General features: G+C 46.7%; 1 non-coding gene across 1 annotated transcript; it reads left to right on the top strand.

Annotated features, from left to right (window-relative positions):
- Nucleotides 1–7,771: 7,771 nt before the first annotated feature.
- On the top strand, nucleotides 7,772–7,832 carry LOC123649566. Its single transcript, XR_006739066.1, has one exon. It is a non-coding gene; the product is annotated as a small nucleolar RNA SNORD44 (small nucleolar RNA).
- Nucleotides 7,833–17,834: the final 10,002 nt, after the last annotated feature.

Genomic DNA, 17,834 nt, shown 5'->3' with positions numbered 1-17,834 from the left:
TTCACTTCTGTTTTGGGAGTCATTTTGTGAGCCTGCCACAAAGAAGTACATGCCAGTCTAAGAGGCCAGTCTGTGTTCCTGACAAGCTCTCGAGTGGTGCTCAGAGTGCTGGTCACAGAGTGTTTCATTTTCAAGATACCAAGTTCCTATGGGTAGCCCTTGGGTAACATGGAGAAGATGTTAGAAAAATCCAGTAATCCTACTAATAAAAAAGAACGTTCAACCATATTCCAATTGTTTGTTTAAATGTAAGGAAACCTGTCAACATAAGTTAGATAAGACTTTGAGTTCAGTGCTGCCCTTGTGGGAATATTTTCTGTCACTGCAAATGACTGTCCAGCTGGCACATAAAACACATTTTTTCCAGATTTTTTTATTAATATATAGAACTTCAGTTTTTGAGAAAACAGCTCATGGAAGGCTGGAAGAAAGGTAGAAACACAGCTCAAGAAAAGACCTTGGTAAGTGTGTTATCTCATCAGAAGAGGATGAGAGAGCTGTGTGTGTGTGTGTGTGTGTGTGTGTGTGTTGTACCTCAAGCCTATGAGGATGGTAAAACAAAAATGTGTTTTAATATCAAGTAGAAAAAAAGAAAAGAAAGAAAGGGAGAAGAAAGAAAGAAAGAAAGAAAGAAAGAAAGAAAGAAAGAAAGAAAGAAAGAAAGAAAGAAAGAAAGAAGAAAGAAAGAAAGAAATAGACAAAGAGAGAGAGAAAGAAAAAGAAAGAAAGAAAGAATAGAAGACTAAGGAAGGAAGGAAGGGAGGAAGGAAGGATGGGCAAAAAGAAACTAGATGTCCTCATAGGCAATACCATATTTATTCTAATGATGTTATTTCTTTTTTCCAAGTACTGAATTTAATGATACAGCATGCTTTCTTTCATTCCAGATTGTAATTCATTTAAAATGGAGGGCTTATAGCCAAAAATAGTAAATTTTCCAGAGGAGGAGGAGGGAACAGAGGGGAGGAGAGGAAGAAAGAATGACATAAGTCTTATTTACAGTGGGTGTTTGGCTACTACTTTTTTTATTCTTGAAAGAAATGCATCTTTATTTTACTGTTATACATAGGGGGGCAGAGTTAAGTAACTGTTCAGCTCTAAAGTCTTTCCTGTCAACCTCTTTTGAGGAGAAATGATTTCAAATGCTATTGGGCAGCAATTTGAAAGATAATACTCAATTTATGTTGCAAACAAATCTCAGTTTGTAAAAACAGGCCAGATTCCTCACTCAATATTTCTGTCCCTTGTCTTTAGTCCTTTCAAGGATTCTTTGGAAGATTGGGGAATCAGTAGAGAAACAAGCTAATATTACAAAGAAAGTGGAATGTTTATTGTGAAGAACACAATAATTCCTCAGCATAACCTAGTTCGGACTGGAAGGTAATAGGCATTTCATCTTCAAGAAATGTGGTAAGATTGAGTTTAAACATTCAGAAAATTCACTAATTCCCAATGCTTCAGCAAAATATTCAGGAAGTTCACTAACTCCCTGTGCTTCAGCTCACGTTGTGTAAAATATCATCATTCTCAACATTGTGTTGTTTCTCTCTCTCATTTTCATTTTTGCTTTATCTGTAAATAAACATTCCACTTGTTGGAATTAGTGAAGCCAAGGATACGGTGCGATTCCATCTCCATGAGCATCTGTCAATGCTACCCTAATTCTGTAGCTGCAGACTTACTTTTCAAACACTGAGTTGTCTTTTAAGTAAATTATGGGAAGAAATAAACATAGTCTTATTTCACATGTCTGTTGCTTTGCACTTTTTCCTACAGATGCCGGCTTCCCCTGGTACCCATTTCTCCTGAAAGGTATCCTTTAGCATTTCTTGTTGTACAGGTCTGCTGGCTATGAATACTGTTAGTTTTCACTGATGGTAAATTGTCTATTTTTAGCTTTCTTTGGAGAAGATTTTTGTTTCACGTGGAATTGCTTTGGGTGGACAGGCTTGTGAGTTTTTTCTTCCATCATTGTAAAAACGCCCTTCCATTGTCTTCTGGCCTCCATTGTATCTCATGAGGAGTCAGCTAGAGCCCCATACATGTGTCTTTTTCTCTGGCTAATTTTAAGATTTTTCCTTTATTTTTGTTTTTAGCAGTTTAACTACAATGTGCCTGGGTATGGTTGTCTTTACATTTTATGTACTCCTGTTGGAGTTTGATTAGATTCTTAGATCTCTAAGTCATGTTTTTCATCAAATTAAGCAGGTATCTGGCCACTATTTTCTCATAAAAAGTTTATGCCCCAATTTCACTGCCTTCTCTTTATGGAATTCCAATTACATGTATGTTGGGCCATTTAATATCATCCATATGTCTGGGAGATTCTATTTATTTTTCCTCTATTTTTCTCTCTGTTTTTCACATTGGATGGTATCTGTTGATATATTCAAATTAACTACTATCAAACCCATCTTGTGAGATTTTTATTGCAGCTACTGTACTTTTAAGTTCCATTACTTCTGATTGGTTTTTTATCATATCCATTTCTTTGCTAAAATTCTCAATCTGTTCACTTAAGACTGTAGTTTCTCTTAATTCTTTGAACGTGTCACAAAAGCTGCTTTAAGATCTTTGTGACATCTGGGTCATCTCAGGATTTGTTTCTATTGATTGCTTTTTCTCTTGGCTACGGATCTCATTTTGCTATTTCTCAAATGCCCAGTGATTTTTTTAATCTGATACTGGACTTTGTGGATCGTATGTTGTAGAGACTCTGGATTCTATTCTCTTCTTCTTTTCAATATTGACTTGTATGACAGCAAGCAGTTCAATTACTGAATGATCACTGTGAACTTAGTGATCACGGCAATAAGCTTTGTAAGTGCTTAGTTTCACACTTTGTTAGTGCTTATCTGTGGAAGTCCAAAGTGTTTCCCAAGCCCCTCTAACTTGAGCAGACTTAACCTTCACTCTCTATATCCCTTGTGTATCTTTACAGGGATTGGTATTAGATTTTGTTGGGGCAGGACTAGAGCAGGTCTGTCTTACACTAGCATGTGATCCCAACTCCTAAGGCAATCTTTCTGGTATCTCCCCTGGATGCCATAGGTGTTAAAGTAGTGTTAACAAGCCCTCTCCACCCTGGCAGGACTGAAACTCTGACAATTTTCCAGTGCTCAACCTCCAGTTTTTCTGTTTCACTCTCAATCCCCTACCAGTTTCTATCTGACAAGTCCTGGTTAGTATTGCCTTGGGCATGCACAGCCTGGCCAACAGCCACAGACCCTCTCGTTGCTTGGCTCTCCACTCTCTAATGTTACACCCTACAAATTCCACCAATTCAGGTACCCAGAATTTTGATTTATCCTTTCTCAGCCAGTGGGACCACCATATTCTCCTTGGGTCCCAGCCCTCTGCACCATGGCCAGGAAATTGGCCTCTGGAAGAAACCAAGGCATGGGGTACACCTCATGAATTTTCTTTCTTTCAAAGGTCATATGTGAATGCCTGTTGTCCACTGTGGGAAGATATTGGCCTCATATACTTTGTCAGATTTTACAGTTGTTTATAGCTGGAAGATTATTCCAATACCAATTTCTCCATCCTAGACAGCTGCTCTTAATTGCTTATATGAAGTTAACCAACAAGTATTTATTGGGTGTCTACAATGTGCTAGGCACTAAGAATACAGTGTTGAACAAATGTTGCTATCCTTGCCCTCATGAAGCTTACAGCCTATGGGGAAATAACAAATATTAAACAAAAAACCATAGAAATAAATCTATAGTTAAAGTTGAGGTATACATTATATGTTAAAAGTAAAGAATACTTTTACAGAGTAAAAGAGTACCCAATTTAGACTGGGGGAGAAAGCATGTTTGAACGAGTGACTTGAGAGATGAGTAGGCAGACAAAAAGCCGAGGGGTGAGCTGCAAGAGATGAAAGAGTACCTGAGACCCAGACAAAGAAGGGAGTGTGAGGGGAGCCCCCAAGGCAGGGACCAAAGACTCTTAGGCTGGAGACAGAAGGCCAAGATGAAGCAGGAAAGGTAGGCATACCTACTAAAGAACTCGATATACCCTCAGAGATGGAACACCACTGAAATGTCTCCAACAAGATCAAGTTCAGAAATGTATTGGTAATTGTAGGTGCCAACGTATTGCTGGTAATACATTTGTCATGGCTGAGTCTTCCAGGAGAACAAGAATAAATAACACTTTTAGAGAACATCAAGACTAGCTGAGGACATTTACCTTAGAAGAATCAATGTACTGTGGGTCAGTATTTATTGACAAGACAGAGTTTCAGTAGTTAATTCTTCTCTTTCAGATCTCCAGATAATGACATCCTGCCTAAAAAGTCCTTTTAAACCTTACAAGTTAGTTCTTTGCACTCCAGTATGGTTCATTTCATGTAGCAAGGACCAACTGAGTGAAGAAACTAGAATTAAGTACATTAGGCTAGTACTTTAGAGTGTATTAAGACAAAAATGAAGTGGATATTAGGGCTTAAGAACAGTCAGAAAAGAAAGAGTAACCCATAGGAAAAAAATTCGTTTTCTTTGCAAGTTACTATTCTTATACAATTTTTGGAAATATTTCCAGAATCTTTTTTGAATCCCTAACATAAACATGCCAATTAATAAATGTCTATTGCTGTCAAGGTTATACTTAGGCTTCACTCTTTGATTTAACTTTACATATTTTAAAGTTATTGGTGGGAAAATTTCAAGCACAATAGTTACAAATTCATATTTTAGCTCAGCCCTTCACATGGTCACTAAATTGCTTATTTCTAGCCACTCAAATTAGGCAATTTTTGCCCAATATAGATAAATATTGATCAATCTGATCAATTTTGGCCTCAGTCATTCAGTAAATAAAATATTTTATTTTTGGAAAAAAGGAATTAATGCTCATAAGCATGTCATACTTTTGAAACTACTGCAAAAGGAGCTATGCTAATTACAATTTTAAAGCAATTCTGATACAGTAAAAGCATCATGCATCTCTTCTGTGAAAGATACTGAAAAGATGCATAACTGTGTGTGTATGTGTGTGTGTGTGTGTGTGTACACACACACGCACTGTAAGCTGCTACTTGCCCATAATCATGTGCGCATATAACCTAGTTTCTCAGTGTCACCTCACATATATTTTACTCAGCTAAATTACTGAAAATAAAATATATAGCATGATATATTGCAACCATATATTGTGTACAGTTTGTATATAAAAAAGAATGATTAAAAGTCGATGAGAGACTGTTTATAAATCTTGATTGCTTCATAATTTTAACTTTGAGCAACATTTTTATCATAATTATAGGCTTTCTTAAAGCATTTATGCAGATTGTTGTTACTCAAAAGGGGGTTTATTCCATTTTCGTATAAACTACACTTTTTTTCTTTATGAAATCACTCTTTGAGTTCCTAATACTCAGTACTCTGCAGAGCTGCAAAATCCAGATAGCAGGAAGCACTTGTCTCAACAGGGCTGTCACTGGGCTCCTCTCTCATCTTCCCACCTTATTGCCCCCTGACATGGGTTAGAATGAAAGTTCTCCATACTAATAAGCATGTTTAGAAGCTTCAGAATTCCTCTTTGAACACTAATGTTCCTGTGAGGCTAGTACATTTTTGTACCCACTTCACAGTGGGTTTAAACCATCACAAAATATTCCATTATTCAATTCTAGAGCCGCAAAGCATTAGATCTGGAAAGGGTATTCAGAGCCATGGAGTTGTGCTGCTTTATTTTTGAGCTTGGAAAATTGAGAACAGGGAAGGATGAAGTAACCTGCCCAGGGTCACATCCAAACATCTGCCAATGATGTAACTAGAGTTCAACCAGCAGCAGATTAACTGAAATTCAGATGGAATGATCCAGAGGCATTAGCACCATGTGGGCTCAAAGCCAGAAAATAAAATATCACCTATTCCCACCACCCAGGAGGAATCTTCACATTCAATGCATGATCATAGACCTAAGAGGAAAGAAGGAAAAAATTCATCATGAGAAACAAAAACAAAATCAAAACAAGCTTTAAGAAGTGTGCACCAGGTGAAAAGAGAAAGGATCAGAGGAAGACAGAGGAGCCAGCCCAGGAAAATAGCCCAGAGGCCTCCAACAAACGCCACCTGTGCATCTCTCCACATTCCTTGAGGACAAAGAAGAACCTGCTTTTGGCTCCCCCTCCCCCCCACCCAGGTCCTGACACAGCCTGGCGCATAGTGGGAGATCAGTAAAAAGTTGTGAAATGAATGAAGGTCTGCAATGGGAAACTCCCCAAACAAGCAAGGGGTAAGACCTCCAAGTCCTATAGTTTTGAAATAGGGAATCTGTATCCTGTTTTGTTTTAATTCCAGTCAATAAGTAAGGCTTTATCTGTGGAGGTAATAGGAAGTTAAGATATAGTCACTGTTTCCACAGAAAAGCCAATTTGATTCCACATGTGACAGCATGTAAAAGATGTTGAATTTTTATTATAGGCTGTAGATGTTTAAAAAGTTCTAAGAAGGGAGAATTCATCTTAGAACAGAGCACTCAGATGAAAATACTGACACGTCAAGGTAGGCCAGAGCCAGAGTTGCTGCCAACCAAAGCCTATACCTAGGAGATACTGCATAACACCCAGATATGCCCCACTGCCAGACGAGGGGGTTTCCCTAAAGAAATAAGGTGTTTCTTGACTGATCTCACTCTCTCCAGGGAAATCAATGTGAATGGGTCTGCCAGAGTGCCAAGTGAGAGAAAATTGAGTAATATGATGAGTTTTTGAGTGCTAGATCTCAGGTGATTTCACATTCATTACATCATGTAGTTGTGACAATAATCATACAACGTAGGACTTGACTTAATATCTCCCATTTATGGGCAAGAAAACTGAGCATTAGAGAAGTTAACTGACTTGGCTAGGGACACACAGCATGAAACAGAAGGACAAAGCCAGGCTCCAGTACAGACTATCTTGCTCTAATGCTCTCATTACAATCTCTTCATTCATAAACAAATCTGAATACCTGCTAGGTACCAACCACACATTCTAAGCAATAGCAGATCAGAAAGAAGTGACTTTACCTTCAAACCCTGCTAAACAAAGGCTGAAAAGTCTGGCCGAGTCTATTCATGTACACATCACCAATGAATTAGGCAGGGTTGATAAATATTAGAAACTTTACAAAGTTATTTTAACTTTTCAATGGAAATTTGTTTTAATTATGAATTTATTAATGACTGAGAAGCCCATTTAGTCATATATAATATCTATATTATAACATTGTATATCAAAAATACAAAAATACAATATGTTGATGTCATATATAATCAATATTGATATATACAGCAGACTCCTCCTCCTTTGTGTGCCAGTTACTCAAGTTCCTCCCCATTGACCATATCTGACTCTTGGGTGAGGTCTTCCAATAATTGCACCTGTGCTTCTATATTCAAGGGCTGGAATAAAATGAAATATTTGACCCTGTTCAGCTGATTCAGAGAGGATTTTCATATACTATTGTATTCTTACCCAGCCATTTGCAGACTCAGTTGTACTTGCATCTGGCCTCCTATGTGAGTTGAGTGTTGAGAAAGAGTCGGGCTGAGGATATGAGAGGGAAGCCTGCCTTCAGTTAAATGTGAGTACAGAAATTCAACAAGCCCATGACATTCATTATTTCAAGGCTTACCAGGTGGTTCAGTTTAAATCCTTTGATAAAATATTACCATGAAAGTGGAATTATTACCTCTAACAAAGAATAGGTAGGTAGAACTTCAGTTTAGAGAATATTTTTTGAGGGGTGAATTCCAACAATGTGAAAAACCACTGCTATGCTGATGATAAGCAAATAGTGCCTGAATGTGAAGGTCTTAATTAGCTCTAATAGATTTTTTTAATTCCTAACTATAATTTTAGGAAGTTATTTCACCTCTTGGAATCCCACCTGTAGGGACAGTGTCATCCTTCTACCTGAATCATCCTTCTCCTTCGAATCGCCCCTCCCCCAAGGGGCTGACCCTCCTGGGATTGCACAGCTGCACCATGTTGCTTAACACTGAAGCTGCGTGGTTCTTCCACTACATACTTACTGCACATCTGGTGCATTGAGCACGTGTCACTTGCCCCTCCCTCAAAAGACTGAAGTTCCTTATATCTTAATAAGTCTACTTACTAAGGAGCTGCTTCAGGTCCAGTTCCATCTCCCAGCTCAAAGTGAGATATCCCGTGCACGGCTCCTCCAGTGACAGGGATGCTTGCTGGGAGTGACACTGATCCTGTCTCAACCCCCATCTTCCTGCAGAGCACATGCACTCCAGAAGACCAAACATGATTCTGTGGTTGGATACTTTTACATGTAAAAATCATGAACTTTAGTCAGAAGGTAAAAATACATTTCATTTCTGTACATTTAGAATTAATCCTATGGAACTGTAGAAACTGCTTTTAAAAATCTAACACTTCTAGCTTTTCATTAAAATCTAATTTAAATCAATGGCACAGGGAAGCTTTAGTTATCTTTACAACTCAACCCCTCCCTCCACCCCAGTAGAATATTTGTTCTGTGTATTTAAAAGGATTGGGGGGGGCATTAAATTATGTTTTGATTACATTCTAACAATGAAAATATAAGAAACAAATAAGGATCTTATTTCGAGCATTTATTAAGTGTATATGCATTCATGGAACATAAAAATGGGTCTCAGGTTGACCATATAGTAAAGCAAAGTAAAATGAGTGTTTTGACCTATATTTATTATAAAGTAGATATTAGACTAAAGATTCATAGTCATTTTTAAAAATACCTATCATGAAGGAGTATGTAATGCAGAATGAAGTCGCTTTCCTCAAGGGAAAGCCCTGAGAATTTTTCTTTTTCAATCTACATAGGGACAAATTTGCCTTTCATCACCTTTTGTAGTGTAATCAAAATTTTCTATTTTGTCCTTCCAGCCTCAAGTTTAAGTTCCAAAAATGAAAGTTGGCAGGATGGTTATTCAAAGGAAAAAAGAAATGTGGATTGTGTTCTAAGTCAAATACAATCCATATTATAAAAATCCAGCGATCATTAATCTGTTATGACGTGGGCATACCTTATAAAAAAAAACGGTAATGGGTGTGATCCTGTAAACATTTGCACTTGGGTACAAGTTAGGCATTACCAAGAGGTAAAAATTGGGGAAGACTAATAAAGGATTCAAGGAAGACTAAAGCTCCTCATCAGTTAACTGTAAATACTCTTAGTGCAGATTAATCCACTCATTGCACTGATTTGCTGGAGAGCAGGATCCACAGGACACCTCAGCCGGCAACCACGCCCAAGTGTTAACAGCCCGCGGCACCGTGCAGGAGCCGGGCGGCATTTCTGGACGCGGGCACCCTTAAGCGTTCCACACATCCTGGCTAGAAAGGCGAGAGGGCGAGAGAGGGAGAGGGAGAGAGAGAGAGAGAGAGAGAGAGAGAGAGAGAGAGAGAGAGAGAGAGAGAGAGAGAGACCCCCTCAGGGGCCCACCTCTGGATGCCTGAACAAAGAAGATGTTCTGAGCCTCCGCCCTCCCTGCCTGGCTGCGCGAGGCCTCCTTGTTCTTTGGCCACATCGCTCCCCACTAACCAGGAGGAGAACCGAATTTCGACTCAGACTATGCACTCCGGGCGATGGGAATACAGCGCCGGTGCCCGCGCGCTCTGCTCTTGGCTCTGGGCCTCGCCAGGCTCTGGCGCCGCAGACGCTTGAGTGACCTCGGCCGTGCCCGCTTGCTCCTCTCGGATCGCGAGTCTGTTACGTGTCGCCTCTGCATCTGGCTACTGAGGCTGCCGGCAAGGCTTGCTGCTGGGGGCAGAGTTCGGCGGACGGAGAGGCAGTGCCCAGAGCGAACCCGGTCGCTTGCAGTGGGCCGCCGCCCCCAGGACCTGCAAAGAGCAGCCACCATCTGCCGGAGGGAAGGGAGAGGGAAGGCGGAGGGCAGTGGGGTGGGGGTCTCTACATCTGCCCGCCCCCCACGCCCCGCAAGACCCATTCGCCCAGCTTCTCCTCTGCCTGGGTGGGAGAGGCGCATCTTTGGTTTTACAGAATTTCAAGGTCGCGTCGCCCGCGCCCAGAGCTAGGCCAAGACTTTTAGGAGCGCTCCCTTGGATGCGCTGTATACTCCTGTACACACCAGTTCCCGTGCCGAGACCTAGATGCGGGTTAAAACTCCACTTCACAACCCCCATTGATATGGGTTTGACATCTGTTTGCCAGAGTGTTTTGCACTTAGCCTAACACCCGCTATTAAGTGACAAAATTGTGGCAGCCTGTCAAAGCCAGCTGACTGGCAGCTGCTCCGCTTACAAAAACCATTCAAATATTTGCAGGTTTTGAAGCTTTATGCAGTGTTGTACCCAATCTTTCAGTGATTTAACATGTAAAATATAAGTCAAAGTTTTAAATCTGGATTCCAAAATGTTTCCATTTTCCATACAAAAGGAAAAAGCTTTCAGGATGTCTGCTGGAATGGGTCCAATTCCAACGTGTCTTCGTTTTCCCACCGCAAGATTCCTGTACAAACCTGATTTTTTTTTTTTTTAATGTCAAGGTCCAAACTCTTCCTGTTGTTACCGACATCTCGGATGACTGAACTAAATCACCTTAAACTCCAAGGGAATACAGTTTCTCAAAAATAGATTCAAAGAAAATTAAACCCCAAGTAATGAAACGTACCTGCACTATTTTGCATTTGACAGTGAAACCAACATGCCTTTTGGGGAAGGCCACGCTGCCAGGAAGAGTATTTCTAGTCAATATCTGAGCTCTTTGGCGATTTCCAAAACACTACTCTACTTGTCCTTACTTCTAAGTTGCTTAGTCCGATTAAGAAATAATTTGCAAACGACATAGTGTTTCTCTAGATTAAGCTCCATTGAGTAAAAGTCATGTGGGTTTTTTGTTTCCGAGAATAGAGCTAGACAGACAAGGATATCCTGCAAACTGCAGCTGCCGGCACTGAAAAAAAAAATTACCCTGCATTTGTCCAGGAGAGATCTATGGACAAGTACGGCACCCGCACTCAGACGTAGAGCGGCAGGCGCGCGCTTAGTCTCAACTGTGCTGCACTGTGCCTTTTTTTTTAATTATTTTTAATGTTGGTAAATGTCTTTGCTTTGGGTGGGAGGGGGTGACAGGTCCCTTGGGCAAACGTGGGGTCATCATTTTCAAAAAGGCAGTTAGTTTGCTTTTGATACATTTCCAAAGAGTTTCAGAGGGTGGCGGTCTTAAGTCCGAAGTGCTGAGAGCGTCACACAATTGGGGGCGGAGGATGGGGGGTGTTGAGAGAGAGAGAGGGAGAGAGAGAGAGGAGACAGACAGACACAGACGTGTGTGCCTTCAGCCCAGGCGCCTTCTCTGGAGAGGCTTCCTCCTCAGCCTTTTGCCCTAGTGGGAGCGCCGTGCGCTGGGGACGGGGGGCAACTCGGTCTTTTGAGGGGAGGTGGGGGCTCCGCCTGCGGGGACAGTGATAGCGCGCAGCGAGGGTCCAAGCCCCGGGCGGAGGTGGCCCACGCCGCCCCGGAGCCCCCCCCCCGCAGCCCCGGGGCTCCCCCCCCCCCGCAGTGCGCGCCAGGAGCGCTGGGCCGCGGGAGGCGACTTTTACCTGGAGAGCTTTGTGTCCCCAACGCTAATCCTTAGACTCTGTGTTTCGTTTAGCAGCTGCCCTTAGTCGTGAGGGCACTTGTGTGGGGGTGGGGGAACGAATTGAAGAACGCATATTAGAGTAAAAAGAGGAGGGGAAAAAGCAAGCCTAGGCTGCTCCCAGGGGAGGCCTGACGCGGCAGCGCCCACGGCCAAGGTGTCCCCTCAGGGAGACAACAAAGCTCCAACGCTGTCCCCGAGTCCCCAAATCCCCGAGACTAGACAGCCTAACGCGAAGACGCGATGGGGGTGGGAATGGGGGGGGGGGGTGCAGCGCTGAAAAACCCTAGGAAGTAACCGTGTTGACTCCGGATATGGGATTGGGGTGACATCCTCCGGTCCAGAGGTTAGGAAAGGCCGGGAGAACAGTTCGAAGAGAATAGTAGTAGCCGAGTGATGACAGAGTGCCAACTATTTTATGGGGGTGGGGGGTGGGAGACTTTCGAGTCACTTGGCACAGAGGTGCAGGGAAGGAGGGATGTGCAGGTCGCTACAGCGGCACTGGGCCGGAATCGCGGCCAGGCCGGAACGAGGGGGCGGGGACCGGGGCGAGGAGAGCCCGGGGCCAGGCGGCAGGGCGGGGGCCGGGCGGGGGCCGGCGGCGGCAGGCGAGAGCCGGCGAATGGGGAGAGGAGGGGAGCTGGAGGGGGAGCGCTGGGGAGAGGAGGACGGGAGACGCGGCTCCACCTCCCAGCTCAAAACGGCGTCCCAGCTGCTCGCGAACCAACTGCTCAATTCTATTCACTGTCGAGTAGGAACAAAAAAGTGGCTATTTATTAGAATACTTGTTTGGTATTGTTCGGCGCCACACAAAAGACGTTTCATTATGTGGAGGGATCCCCCTATTTCTAGAGAGAAACAATAACTTGAAATTGTCTTTAAAGTCTTTTCTATCAATAATAAATTTCATTTTCTTGTCTCTCTCGCCTGCAGTGTGCGTGTGTGTGCGCGCGCGCGCGAGGCGAGGAGAGAGGAGCCTGTGCGAGTGAGTGTGCGAGCGGGGGTGCGCGTGTGAGTGCGCGTGAGTGTGCGTGCGCGTGGCGCGGGCGCCCGCTGCTGCGGGGCTGGCGCCGCCGGGAGCCAGGCCGGGCCGGGGTCCGAGGGCGGCAGCGCGCTTGGCGTGCGGAGCTGGCCGGCCACCGGGCCCGGCAGGCTATGGGGCTCCGGGAAGTGCCCGAGGGCGGAGCGTTGGGGGCGAGGCTGCGCCGGACCGCTCTGGGGACCCGCTGGAGCTGGAGGAGGAACTAACTGTAAGTGTGTCTCGAACTTGCGCGGGGGCTTCAGCCCGCCCAGGGCTGGGGAACCGGGCGGGAAAGGTGCTGGGGAGGGGCGCGGTGTCTCTACGGTGACTTTCGGTAAAGGAGCGTGGGGTGTCCCGGCAGCTTTCGGTTCTCGGTAGAGAACAGGTGGGTATATGTTGTGACCATAGCGTGCAGACTTGACTGCGAAGGTACATTTGTCATTTTCTTATCTGTAAGTGCACTCCTCCCGCCAGCCTTGGCTTTTTGGATTGGCCGCCACCCCGCGGACCGAGCCTCTGTTTCTTTCTGGGTCTCCTTTTGGGGGAGGGGGTCAAGCCAGCGGATTTGAGTAAGAGGTTCGTGTCCGCGGCAGTTCCCCTTTGACTCTGGCCCCCACGCCCCGTCCGCGCCCCTGCTCGCGGCTCCCTGCTCGCCCGTGGCCGCTCCAGGCTGCCGCTCTTCGCCTTGCACCCAGGCCGCGCCAAGAACTCAATCTGCTAGTTGAAATTACATTTTAAAAATTAACATGTTGAAGCGTGTGCCACTTAGTGAGAGGTGCTTTGGGCAAAGAATCAATTTAACTTTGAGTGACCGGCGGACTTGACTGTATTAATTCTGCTACCGGGAAAAAAAAAAAAAACCTGTGAGCCGCAAGCCCGACTCGCAGCGAACGCCTTCGGACCCGGTGCGGGTCCGTGAGCCCCACCAGCGAGGGGAGGGCGCCCCAAGGTGCGGTCTGGAATGCCCCAAAGCCCCGCCTGCTGAGTGGGCCGCAGTAGGAGGGGTGACCCCCACCCCGGCGCCCAGGCCCCTCAGGGCGTTCTCCCTCCTCCTGCGAAATCGCACCCTCTCGGCTTCCTGTTGCACAGTGACACGCGCCCCGGTGGTCCTCTGTGCGCGCAGCTTGGCGTCTCCCCCACCAGCGCGCGCGAGCCGCCCGTCTCCGCCCTCTCTTCTGCCGGTTTGAGCCGCTGGTGGAGAGGAAAGGTCACGAAGTTTCAAAGGTGAAATGGATTTTCCGCGTTGGCTGGTGCTGGAGTCGATGGGCAGGGCGGGGCTGGTCTGGCAGTCATCGATCAGGGCAGGGACCCGGCTGGCCGCCTCCCCTAGCAGGAAACAGGTGTTTGAACGTGATAGCGGCCGCCAGTCAATTAACCCATTAAAAGCCCCCTTTATGGCATCGATTTCCTGGAGTGTGGTGGGGCTGGCGTTCTGGGAGCTCCTTTGTGAAAGGCGGGGGTTGGGCGGGGGCGTTGCACTGATGGCACCCAGTTGGCGCAGAGGACCCCAGAAGCCCCTGCCACCGCGGCGGACAGTGAGACTACCCAGGCGGCCAGGACGGAGGCGTTTCCCTCCCGCTGGTGTTGGAAGGAGGAGTCGTGCTCTGTCCTCCCCCAGGACTAAGGTCTTGTTACCCCAGGCCCGCTGCCCCTCCCCTAGGGCCTGGCAGGTCGATAACGCCCGTGGCAGAGGAGGGGTAAGCGCCCAACGTGGGCCAATGTCCCTCGACGAGCTCGGCTGAGGTGCCGGTGGGTGACCAAGGCCAGCGCCACAAGGAAGGGAGTTCTGTCCCCACACAGCATCCCCTCGGCACCACCAGGTTTCCTCCCCGGGTAGCGCTTCTCCTGGATCCGGCGACGCAGGCCGGGTGGCTCGGCCGGTCAGAGCATGCACGCGCACAGGGGACGCCACTGCGTGCCCGTGAGGACAAACAGAAAGGTGCTTTAGTGCTGGGATACTGGTTATCACTGCTGGGGGACCGGATAGAGCCAGATGCCGGGGCTGGTAGAAGGCGGGGGTGGAGGCAGGGGGAAAGGGATTGGGATGGAACTGGCCCCGCAGGCAGCTGGACCTGCTGCTCAGGGTTTTCCTTCCCAAGAGGAAGAGGAGGCCGCGGGAACCCTGTGGTCTGGCTGTGTTGGGGAGGAAGGAGGTTCCATGTTGTGGGCCTATCTGCGCGATGGTAGAGAATACAACCGCCTGGGAAGAAGAGTTGTAAGGAGCCTCTATTCCAGGAGCGAATACGCCTGTGTGTTCTGAGCGTTCAACACGGCTTTAGATGGCTGAAATATAAGGTGCATAGAGTCCTACCCTGAAACCGAAATACTCCTCTCCTGCTGCTTGGTCGGGTCCTTTGTTGGTTTAGGGGCCCTGCCACTCCCTAGGGCCAAGCGGTGGAGGTAGTCAGTCCACAAAGGGGGAGCTGGCCCCAGGAGCCAGGGGGGCGCATTTCTGCCAGGAAGACGAGATACAAATCTCCCTTTAGCCAGTTTTGCATAATATTCACCTGTGTTTGCCCACTTTTTCCTCATTGACTGTAAGTTAATATTTAGGGTTCAAACACAGTCTAAAATAGGGCTCTTTCTCTGTTATGCCAAACCTCCCTCTATCTAATTTACATGTACTCTCTCCCAAAAACTAGTGACATGTGGCCCTGGGTGGGGGAGTGAGCTGCAGGCCTTCCCCACTCTTCCTGTTCAAAGGTTGGTGTCCTGGATAATTACAAGTATGCTCCCCAAAAAGGTTCATGTGCCCAGGTAGTCACCAGGCCTCCACCCCACAGCAGAGAGATCTGATTTCTGTTTCTTCCAGGTAAGATAAATGGTAATCAAGTGGGGCCAGGGGGCCTCTGTTGGCTTGGCTCTCAGGGCGGTGGTGCAGTTCTAAGCCCTATCCCAGGGCCTCAAGATTTAAACGGAACCACCTTCCCTATTTGCTGTTTTCTGAAGTAAGCAATCCATGCGACTGAAAGGGCTCGAAATTGTGTCAAAGTGATGTTTTAATCTCATTGAAAAGTGTATTAAAGGACAAGATGTAATTTATGTGAGATGCTTCGATGAAAGCAGAGATTGGAGTGGATGGTCTTTCACTCGCATGAACTCGGGTCATGTTTATATTGAAGCCTGTGTAGCTAATCTAATTTGCAATAACAGGGATGGCCTGCAAGGGAAAGCATCTCTGATTTCACTTTATTTCTTTTCACATAGAAATTCTTCATGACTTGTCTCCTCTTGTGAGTGATGCCTTCTGCGTTTGGGGGCTAATGAGAGAATAAGAGAGAGGGCTGTGTTTACCCCTAACTGCCGTTCTTTCTTACACGCAGCCCGGGTCATTGACTGGCTGGGACTTGAGCCGGCCGCTGCGTCGGCCTGAAACAGTTTTTGATCTCCGCAGAATGAACATTAGAGCAGCCCTGGTATGTCAGATCCCACCTTCTCCTCCACACTCCAGGGAGCAGCGAGGTGCTTGTCTGTTTAACACATCAGGCTGGTTCAGTTTCTCCCCAGAATTCTGGCTTCTGCAGTTTGCTTAGGAGTGTGGCTTAATCAGATATCCCACACACTTGGATGTTTATACTCTGCAAATCTTAATATGAACAGTTACAGAGCTCCCCCATATTCAGAAAAGTTTGGTCTTGCGCTGACTCTGTGTACTGGCTTAGGAAGAAACAAAACACACCTACTGCTCGGATGAGGCGCTTTGTATTCCTATTATCATATCTAACACAAGCATTCTTTACCAATAAAAAACAACATGCGTTAGAAAATTACAACTTTTGTACAACGTAAAAAGGTGTATTCAAACTGTTAATTACGGGGGTTTGTGTAAATGAAACTTTAGGCAGTGACCCATTTAATTTTGCCGTAATTACTGACAACATAAGACAAGGATGAATCACAATACAGAATATTTATCTTGAAGGAGAATATTGCGCTGACGTAGTTAAACCAAAGAGTAACAGAAAAAAATTAAGGGGGGTACAGAAATATATAAAATACACAAAAATCATGCCCTGAAAACATTTGGGTTAAAACGGCCGAAGGCGCGGCTTAAAAGGCTTTTTAAAGCAGCCCAGCCAAATTTTAGAGGCCGCGACATTTTCTCCTCAAATCCAAGGCTCAAGAGCCATCTACTCTGAGTAGGTCAAGTCTCAGCTCCGCCAGCTCACCGACTGGCGCATTAACTCCTGTGGATCCCACAAATCTGGGAGGGAGGCAGATGAGTGTGGGGAGCTGTCCCCTGCCCGCCGCACTGGGCGTGCACGCGCCACGCCATTCGGAGGAAGAGGCTGGACCATGCAGGTGGCAGAGTGCGATTTTTGGGTGACCCCGAAACCGCCTCTGGTGCAGGCCATACTTGCAAGAAGGGATGGAGGAGTGAGAGGAGGGGTCACTGAAGACCCTTGGCCCCATTCACTTCCCGCGGGAGCGTCTGAACAGCTTTTTCCTTCCTCATTGCAGGACCCTTAGAGACCGGTGGAGGAAGGGAAGCCGGCCCGGCTCTTTAATTGATAATCTTCGTCTGTAGCCCCTGAGCCCCGAGCGGCTCAGCCAAGGCTAACGGGGCCTCGTCGCTGGACGCTAGCCCTGGGCGCCCACTCCAGCCGCCATTTCCCACTGACCCCTCAATAATTGGCGAGAGCACGAGAGCGCAGGCAGCCTGTGGTGACCAGAGGCGTTGGCGCTCCGCGCACCCACCGCGCCCTCAGCGCGGGGGACTGACTAGGGTGACCCTCGGCCAGGGGCGCTGTGCTTGCCCGGCGGGCACCTGGACGCGGCGAGGGGTGGGTGCCAGGGTAGAGCTAGTGTCTTCAAAGGCCACCGAAGGAACGGCGCACTCCAGCTGTGCTTGGCCCAGTCCTCTGACCCGATTGGTTCGGGTTCGCACTGGGTGGCTACAGTGCGTAGAGACCCCAGCGTGCCAGGGTGTGCAGGGCAGGTAGGCCTGGCTAAGATTCTTCCCGGAAAGTTTCTCACAAAAGAAGGGCCGGGCAGGCCGAGCGGCAGGAGGCTTGGCACCCGGCACTCGCCCGGCTCCGCCCGTATCCGCCGCCTCCCTTCCCAGTGCCCGCTGCTCGGTGGGGCGGAGAGCGCAATGCCCCCTTGGGTTCCAGTCTTTCCCCCTCCATGTCTTCTCTTTCATTCATAAACCTGGTGGCTACAGACGCAGCTTGAATATTGACGTCTCTCCCCCAACTGCTCCGCCG

This window comes from Lemur catta, chromosome 13, assembly GCF_020740605.2.
Source record: "Lemur catta isolate mLemCat1 chromosome 13, mLemCat1.pri, whole genome shotgun sequence".
Lineage (NCBI taxonomy): Eukaryota > Metazoa > Chordata > Mammalia > Primates > Lemuridae > Lemur > Lemur catta.
The sequence above is the reverse complement of the archived record's forward strand: the minus strand, read 5'-3'. Positions and strand labels throughout refer to the sequence as shown.